Source organism: Nerophis ophidion, linkage group LG11, assembly GCF_033978795.1.
Source record: "Nerophis ophidion isolate RoL-2023_Sa linkage group LG11, RoL_Noph_v1.0, whole genome shotgun sequence".
In the NCBI taxonomy this organism is placed as follows: Eukaryota; Metazoa; Chordata; class Actinopteri; order Syngnathiformes; family Syngnathidae; genus Nerophis; species Nerophis ophidion.
This window is the reverse complement of record NC_084621.1, coordinates 38,315,856-38,324,477: the sequence shown is the minus strand read 5'-3', so window position 1 is coordinate 38,324,477 and position 8,622 is coordinate 38,315,856. Positions and strand designations below refer to the sequence as shown.

The window sequence follows — 8,622 nt, the reverse complement described above, 5'->3', positions numbered from 1 at the left end:
CTGGCAGTGGCAATAAGCTTAAATGTTTGTATTTACATTTTTTGAGTTGATTTTCATAAAATTTGCTATTTAACTGCTACTGTTTAACAAGGACTGATTTAAATTGTGTTTGCTCAACAAATGTTTTGGCGCTTTTGTTCATGTGGGAGAATATTCCAATAAAGGTGCACTACACACTACTTTTGAATTCATTATTGGGCTTTGCGTATACAATGCATTTAATCGCGATTAATAAGATAAATAGTGCGATTAACTTCGATTAAAAATTTTAATCATTGCCCAGCCCTAATATATATACAAACCCCGTTTGCATAAAAGTTGGGAAATTGTGTTAGATGTAAATATAAACTGAATACAATGATTTGCAAATCCTTTTCAACCCATATTCAATTGAAAGCATTACAAAGACAACATATTTGATGTTCAAACTCAAACTTTTTTTTTTTTGCAAATAATAATTAACTTTGAATTTCATGGCTGCAACACGTGCCAAAGTAGTTGGGAAAGGGCATGTTCACCACTGTGTTACATCACCTTTTCTTTTAACAACACTCAATAAACGTTTGGGAACTGAGGAAACTAATTGTTGAAGCGTTGAAAGTAGAATTCTTTACCATTCTTGCTTGATGTACAGCTTAAGTTGTCGTGTTTTACGCTTCATAATGCGCTACACATTTTCGATGGGAGACATGTCTGTACTGCAGGCGGGCCAGGAAAGTACCCGCACTCTTTTACTACGAAGACACGCTGTTGTAACACGTGGCTTGGCATTGTTTTGCTGAAATAAGCAGGGGCGTCCATGATAATGTTGCTTGGATGACAACATATGTTGCTCCAAAACCTGTATGGACCATTCAGCATTAATGGTGCCTTCTCAGATGTGTAAGTTACCCATGCTTTGGGCACTAATACACCCCCATACCATCACACATGCTGGCTTTTGAACTTTGCGCCGGATGGTTATTTTCCTCTTTGTTCCGGAGAACACCACGTCCACAATTTCCATATATAATTTGAAATGTGGACTCGTCAGACCACAGAACACTTTTCCACTTTGCATCAGTCCATCTTAGATGAGCTCGGGCCCAGCGAAGCCCGCGGCGTTCCTCTGTGTTGTTGATAAATGGCATTTGCTTTGCATAGTAGAGTTTTAACTTGCATTTACAGATGTAGCGACCAACTGTAGTAACTGACAGTGGTTTTCTGAAGTATTTCTGAGCCCATGTGGTGATATCTTTTACACACTGATGTCGGTTTTTAATGCAGTACATCGCTTACGTGCAGTGATTTCTCCAGATTCTCTGAACCTTTTGATAATTTTACGGACCGTAGATGGTAAAATCCCTAAATTCTTTGCAAAAAAATTGTTTAGCAGTTTTAACATCAAATATGTTGTCTTTGTAGCATATTCAACAGAATTGGGGTTGAAAATTCTTTGCAAATCATTGTATCCTGTTTATATGTACATCTAACACAATTTCCCAACTCAAATGGAAACGGGGTTTTAATGTATTTATATATATATATATAGCCTATTATTTGCGCATTATTTACAAGTTATGTACCAAAAACACGACCACCGAAAAAATACTTTGATCAATGAAAACAGCGCTGCAGAAACCGGCTGTAAACAAGAGGCACTGCATTTTCTGAATTGAAACACTCATTTTAAAGCTTTGACATTAACATTTTAACACACACTAATCTGATTCAGAAAATATGAGGACCTTATATGAAACACACCTAGGTCTTTCTTGGTTCAAACAATATGAGGACATGACGAGTGCTCACATGTAGAATTTATGTTGTTGACTTGTAACATCTCCTGTTTTGCTAAACATGAGTTCCAAACTCCCTACTGACTAACATGGATGTACCCTTACGAAAATGTTGTCGTGTAAACTGATCTGTGAGAGATTAAAATTAATAAATGTCTTTCAAAATATAGGTTGGGTCAAATTTAGAGCAGATATAGTAAAAATAGACATGTAATAACCTGTTGGAGGGATGAAGTCGGTTTATGGCTGTCATCTGAATCTAGAGAATGTTGAGATAGAACCTCAAACAGTTGGTTTCTGCAACAAAACACAAAAATATAATGTCATAACTAATTAATTATAACATTCTCACCACTTTTTGTTGATAAAAATCTGAGCATACAATGCCAGATAAAGGGTAAAGATTATTACAGAGTTTCAGCTCTTAGACAATTCATTAAGAATGTAACACACACAAAAATCTGGTTCAGAAAATATGAGGACCTGAATTGAGACACTCATTTTAAAGCTTTGACATTACCATTGTAACACACATTTTCTGGTCCAGAAAATATGAGGACCTTATATGAAACACACCTAAGTCTTTCTTGCTTCAAACAATATAAGGACATGACGAGTGCTCACATGTAGAATTTATGTTGTTGACTTGTAACATCTCCTATTTTGCTAAACATGAGTTCTAAACTTTCTACTGACTAACATGGATGTACCCTTGCGAAAAAGTTGTCATATAAACTGATCTGTGAGAGATTAAAATAAATAAATGTCTTTCAAAATATAGGTTGGGTCAAATTTAGAGCAGATATAGTAAAAATAGACATGTAATAACCTGTTGGAGGGATGAAGTCAGTTAATGGCTCACATCTGAATCCGGAGAATGTTGAGATGGAACCTCAACAGTTGGTTTCTGCAACAAAACACAAAAATATAATGTCAGAACTAATTAATTATAACATTATCAGCACTTTTTGTTGATGAAACTCTCAGCACACAATGCCAGATAAATAGTAAAGATTATTACAGAGTTTCAGCTCTTAGACAATTAATTAAGAATATAAAACACACTAAAATCGGGTTCAGAAAATATGAGGACCTGAATTGAGACACTCATTTTAAAGCTTGGACATTAACATTGTAACACACACTAATCTGGTTTAGAAAATATGAGGACCTTATATGAAACACACCTAAGTCTTTCTTGGTTCAAACAATATAAGGACATGACGAGTGGTCACATGTAGAATGTATGTTGTTGACTTGTAACATCTCCTGTTTTGCTAAACATGAGTTCCAAACTCCTTACTGACTAACATGGATGTACCCTTACGAAAAAGTTGTCATATAAACTGATCTGTGAGAGATTAAAATTAATAAATGTCTTTCAAAATATAGGTTGGGTCACATTTAGAGCAGATATAGTAAAAATAGACTTGTAATAACCTGTTGGAGGGATGAAGTCGGTTTATCGCTCACATCTGAATCTGGAGAATGTTGAGATAGAACCCCAACAGTTGGTGTCTGCAACAAAACACAAAAATATAATGTCAGAACTAATTAATTATAACATTAACAACCACTTTTGGTTGTTAATATTCTGAGCATATAATTCTACATAAACAGTAAAGATTATTATAGCGTTTTAGCTCTTAGACTATTATTTAAGAATGTAACATTCACTAAAATGTGGTTCAGAAAATATGAGGACCTGGATTGAAACACTCATTTTAAAGCTTTGAATTAAACATTGTAACACACACTAATGTGGTTCAGAAAAATATGAGGACCTTATATGAAACACACTGAAGTCTTTTTTAGTTCAAACAATATGAGTACATGACAAGTGATCACATATAGAATTCATGTTGCTGACCTGTAACATCTCCTGTTTTGCTAAACATGAGTTGTAAATTCCACAGACTAACATGGATGTACGCTTAAAAAATGTTGTCATATAAACTGATCTGTGAGAGGTTAAAAGGATTAAATGTCTTTTGAAGTATAGGTTGTGTCAAGTTTTTAGCAGATATAGGGCAGCACGGTGGAACAGGGGTTAGTGCATGTGCGTCACAAATCGTTAAATCCTGGGCTCGTGATCTTTCTGTGTGGAGTTTGCATGTTCTCCCCGTGACTGCGTGGGTTCCCTCCGGGTACTCCGGCTTCATCATACCTCCAAAGACATGCACCTGGGGATAGGTTGATTGGCAACACTAAATTGGCCCTAGTGTGTGAATGTGAGTGTGAATGTTGTCTATTTGTGTTGGCCGTGTAATGAGGTGGCGACTTGTCCAGGGTGTACTCCGCCTTCCGCCCGAATGCAGCTCAGATAGGCTCAAGCACACCCCGCCAACCCAAAAAAGGGACAGGTAGTAGAAAATGGATGGATGGATGGATAGTAAAATAGTCAAGTAATAACCTGTTGGAGGGATGAAGTCGGTTTATCGCTCACATGAATCTGGAGAATGTTGAGATAGAACATCAACAGTTGGTGTCTGCAACAAAACACATAAAAATAATGTTAGAACTTATTAATTATAACATTATCAGCACTTTTTGTTGTTAACATTATGAGCATATAATGCCAGATAAATAGTAAAGATATTTGTAGAGGGTTTCTGTCTCTTGTCCCGCTCATGTCTTGAGATGAACTTCCCTCGGTACTCGACCACAAAAGAACCTTTTTAAATTGATGCAAGAGCAAATACACCATATCCTGATAAAACAGTTTATCAATTAACAATGTTTGGAATATCTGTTTTAAAAAGGAATAATAATAGTCGTTACTTGACTAAAAATTCAATTACAAACAGAATTACTCTTTCATAAATGTAAATAATTATTAAATTAAGTACAAACCCCGTTTCCATATGAGTTGGGAAATGGTGTTAGATGTAAATATAAACAGAATACAATGATTTGCAAATCATTTTCAGTTGAATATGCTACAAAGACAACATATTTGATGTTCACTCTGATAAACATTTTTTTGGTGCAAATAATCATTAACTTTAGAATTTGATGCTAGCAACACGCAACAAACAAGTTGGGAAAGGTGGCAATAAATACTGATAAAGTTAAGAAATGCTCATCAAACACTTATTTGGGACATCCCACAGGTGTGAAGGCTAATTTGGAACAGGTGGGTGCCATGATTGGGTATAAAAACAGCTTCCCAAAAAATGCTCAGTCTTTCACAGGAAAGGATGGGGCGAGGTACACCCCTTTGTCCACAACTGCGTGAGCAAATAGTCAAACAGTTTAAGAACAACATTTCTCAAAGTGCAATTGCAAGAAATTTACTGATTTCAACATCTACGCTCCATGATATCATCAAAAGGTTCAGAGAATCTGGAGAAATCACTTCACGTAACCGGCATGTCTGGAAACTAACATTGAATAACCGTGACCTTCGATCCCTCAGACGGCACTCTATCAAAAACCGACATCAATCTCTAAAGGATATCACCACATGAGTTCAGGAACACTTCAGAAAACCACTGTCACTAAATACAGTTTGTTGCTACATCTGTAAGTGCAAGTTAAAGCTCTATTATGCAAAGCGAAAGCCAATTATCAACATCCAGAAACGCCGCCGGCTTCTCTGGGCCCGAGATCATCTAAGATGGACTGATGCAAAGTGGAAAGGTGTTCTGTGGTCTAACGAGCCCACATTTCAAATTTTTTGGGGAAATATTCGACACCGTTTCATCCGGACCAAAGGGGAAGCGAACCATCCAGACTGTTATCGACGCAAAGTTGAAAAGCCAGCATCTGTGATGGTATGGGGGTGTATTAGTGCCCAAGGCATGGGTAACTTACACATCTGTAAGTTACCCATCTGTTTGGAACAACATTTGCTGCCATTTAAGCGCCAACTTTTTCATGTGCGCCCCTGCTTATTTCAGCAAGACAATGCCAAGCCACATTCAGCACGTGTTCAGCTTCATAAAAAAGAGTGCAGGTACTTTCCTGGCCGGCCTGCAGTCCTATCAAAAATGTGTGGTGCATTATGAAGCGTAAAATACGACAGAGGAGACCCCGGACTGTTGAACGACTGAAGCTCTACATAAAACAAGAATGGGAAAGAATTCCACCTTCCAAGCTTCAACAATTAGTTTCCTCAGTTCAAACGATTATTGAGTGTTGTTGAAAGAAAAGGTGATGTAACACAGTGGTGAACATGCCCTCTCCCAACTACTTTGGCACATATTGCAGCCATGAAATTCTAAGTTAATTATTATTTGTAAAAAAAATTATTCCGTTTGGATTTACATCTAACACAATTTCCCAACTCATATGGAAACGGGGTTTGTAATTAATGTGTTACTTGAAAAAGAAAAGTTTTAAATATCTAGCATATGCAGTTGAGAGACATTTCATGAGAGCAGAGTGTGTGTGTGCCTTTAAAAAGCTGTGCCTTTTCCCAAGTGACGTGGGACTTCAGCGCCCAGACACAGCAGAATAGTTCAGCTGTATTTTTTAGCTTAGCAGTGGCAGTTAAGATAGTTCTGTTGAATGTTTTTGTTCGCGTGTGGATGAGGCCTCTTTCTATTTGATATCGTGTTCGTAATTACTTCCAGGGGTTGCTTTCATTAGTAAAAAGATATTACCTGCACTAAACCTTTTGTGCTTCTAACGCTGTCTTGTTGACATACAATCACATCAAAAGTAGCATGCCACATTACATAAAACGCATCGTAACAGCGTTGTAGCGTACATAAAAGTTATTAGATTACTCGTTACCGGTAAAAGTAACAGCATTAGTAACATCGTTTTCATATACCGCTGTTATACCATCCATCCATCCATCCATCATCTTCCGCTTTTCCGAGGTGGGGTCGCGGTGGCAGCAGCCTAAGCAGGGAAGCCCAGACTTCCCTCTCCCCAGCCACTTCGTCTAGCTCTTCCCGGGGGATCCCGAGGCGTTCCCAGGCCAGCCGGGAGACATAATCTTCCCAAGGTGTCCTGGGTCTTCCCCGTGGCCTCCTACCGGTTGGACGTGCCCTAAACACCTCCCTAGGGAGGCGTTCGGGTGGCATCCTGACCAGATGGCCGAACCACCTCATCTGGCTCCTCTCCATGTGGAGGAGCAGCGGCTTTACTTTGAGTTCCTCCCGGATGGCAGAGCTTCTCACCCTATCTCTAAGGGAGAGCACCCCTACACGGCGGAGGAAACTCATTCCGGCTGCTTGTACCCGTGATCTTATCCTTTCGGTCATGACCCAAAGCTCATGATCATAGGTGAGGATGGGAACGTAGATCGACCGGTAAATTGAGAGCTTTGCCTTCCGGCTCAGCTCCTTCTTCACCACAACGGATTGATACAACGTCCGCATTACTGAAGACGCCGCACCGATCCGCCTGTCGATCTCACCATCCACTCTTCCCCCACTCGTGAACAAGACTCCGAGGGGCCATAGAGGTCGGGTGCATTGTGAGCTGGGCGGCAGCCGAAGGCAGGGCACTTGGCGGTCCGATCCTCGGCTACAGAAGCTAGCTCTTGGGACGTGGAACGCTGTTATTCCAAACACTTCTAATTAAAGCCATATAATACAACCTCTATTAGACTGTAAGGAAATGATCCAAATGAGATGTTGATACAGTTACCATTGATATGTTACATAACAAGACATACCTTTCCAATCATTGATCCACTGGGCCTTAAAACAAGACTTGTCACATCCAGATCAAATAAACTCGGTAGCTTCAGCCTCAGGATTACGTCTCGCTCTTCTTTTGGGCACGATGTCTATATCATGTGTTGATGCGCCTAACAAATCCACACATAAAAATGAAAAAAGTCAGTGACACAGAAATAAAACAAAGAACTAAACCCTTCAAAAACTGTTAAATTTAGGCTCAATGCAGACATGAAGCTTCTCAAACAAAGTAGTAATGTAACAATATCAGTAACATGCCAAGTCCACAGTGCTTATCAGCTTGAAATATTTGTATTTGAAAAAAAGTATAAACAATTTGAAGAACTCTAGTCTGTCTTGTTTAAAATTAAGAAAATGTTTACTAGCATAGTGATCAAGGGTGATGGGTCAAATGCAGAGAATAATTTCACCACACCTAGTGTGTGTGTGACAATCACTGCTACTTATAATCTTCCATGCAACTTTAAAAAAAAAATGTTAAATGCCTTGGCCTTGGCCCAGAACTGAGATGCTTAATTTAACCTCATAAAATCAAATCTGATTGCAATTAATAACAACAACATTTAACTGTTGATTATAATGAAGTATTTTCCTATGTTAAAAAACATTGGTCTATTTAATTACGTTAAACTCCAGTTTATGCTCACCTGATTCAACCATGCTGTCGAAGACTGTCAAAGATGGTTTGTGACCAAGATAGATGTCCCCCTCCGGTGATGCAGGTCCCGGAAGTGATGTTCACTGAGCGCTCTGTTGTGCTCAAAATCGTGTGTGAAGTTGTGTATTTCAATTATAAATGGTCCTTTTGGAAAACCCTTTTTATATATACATTCAATATTAAGTGTGATACATGAGCTGTATAACTTCCATGATGAAAATAGTTAACTAGTGATTTAGCCCTCTGTTAGGAGGAGACATCGTCCAGCGGCCAATCAGGCGGCGCCTAACTGAAAATTGGACCAATCAGACGCCGAGACTCTTCAGAGTGGGCGGAAGTAACCATCTTGAACACAATGTAAAGTGAATACCTCCAAAAACAATCGCCAATTGAATCCAAAATTTGTCCCAAAGATAAAAATACCTAAATCATGTGCTATTGTAACCATTTGAAAATATTAAATACTGTATGTAGTTTGAATTGCATTTGAATTATTGCCTTAGTCTCAATCAAGGTTTATGCAAAAACC

General features: G+C 38.5%; 1 protein-coding gene and 1 long non-coding RNA gene across 4 annotated transcripts in view; both read right to left on the bottom strand.

Moving 5' to 3' along the window:
* The window catches only part of LOC133562045 (uncharacterized), a 9,544-nt gene extending 1,352 nt beyond the window's left edge, over window positions 1-8,192 (bottom strand). The window contains exons 1-6 of one of the 2 annotated variants that reach the window (XR_009808826.1): window positions 8,083-8,192; window positions 7,411-7,545; window positions 4,192-4,267; window positions 3,219-3,296; window positions 2,608-2,685; window positions 1,997-2,075 (exon numbers count right to left, since the gene is read on the bottom strand). This is a non-coding gene — a long non-coding RNA (uncharacterized LOC133562045). Of the gene's footprint in view, window positions 1-1,996; window positions 2,076-2,607; window positions 2,686-3,218; window positions 3,297-4,191; window positions 4,268-7,410; window positions 7,944-8,082 lie in introns of those variants that run through there. The other variant, XR_009808825.1, reaches the window with a different exon arrangement.
* Window positions 1-8,622, bottom strand: part of creb5b (cAMP responsive element binding protein 5b) — a 207,770-nt gene that overhangs the window by 38,617 nt on the left and 160,531 nt on the right. The window lies entirely within an intron of this gene.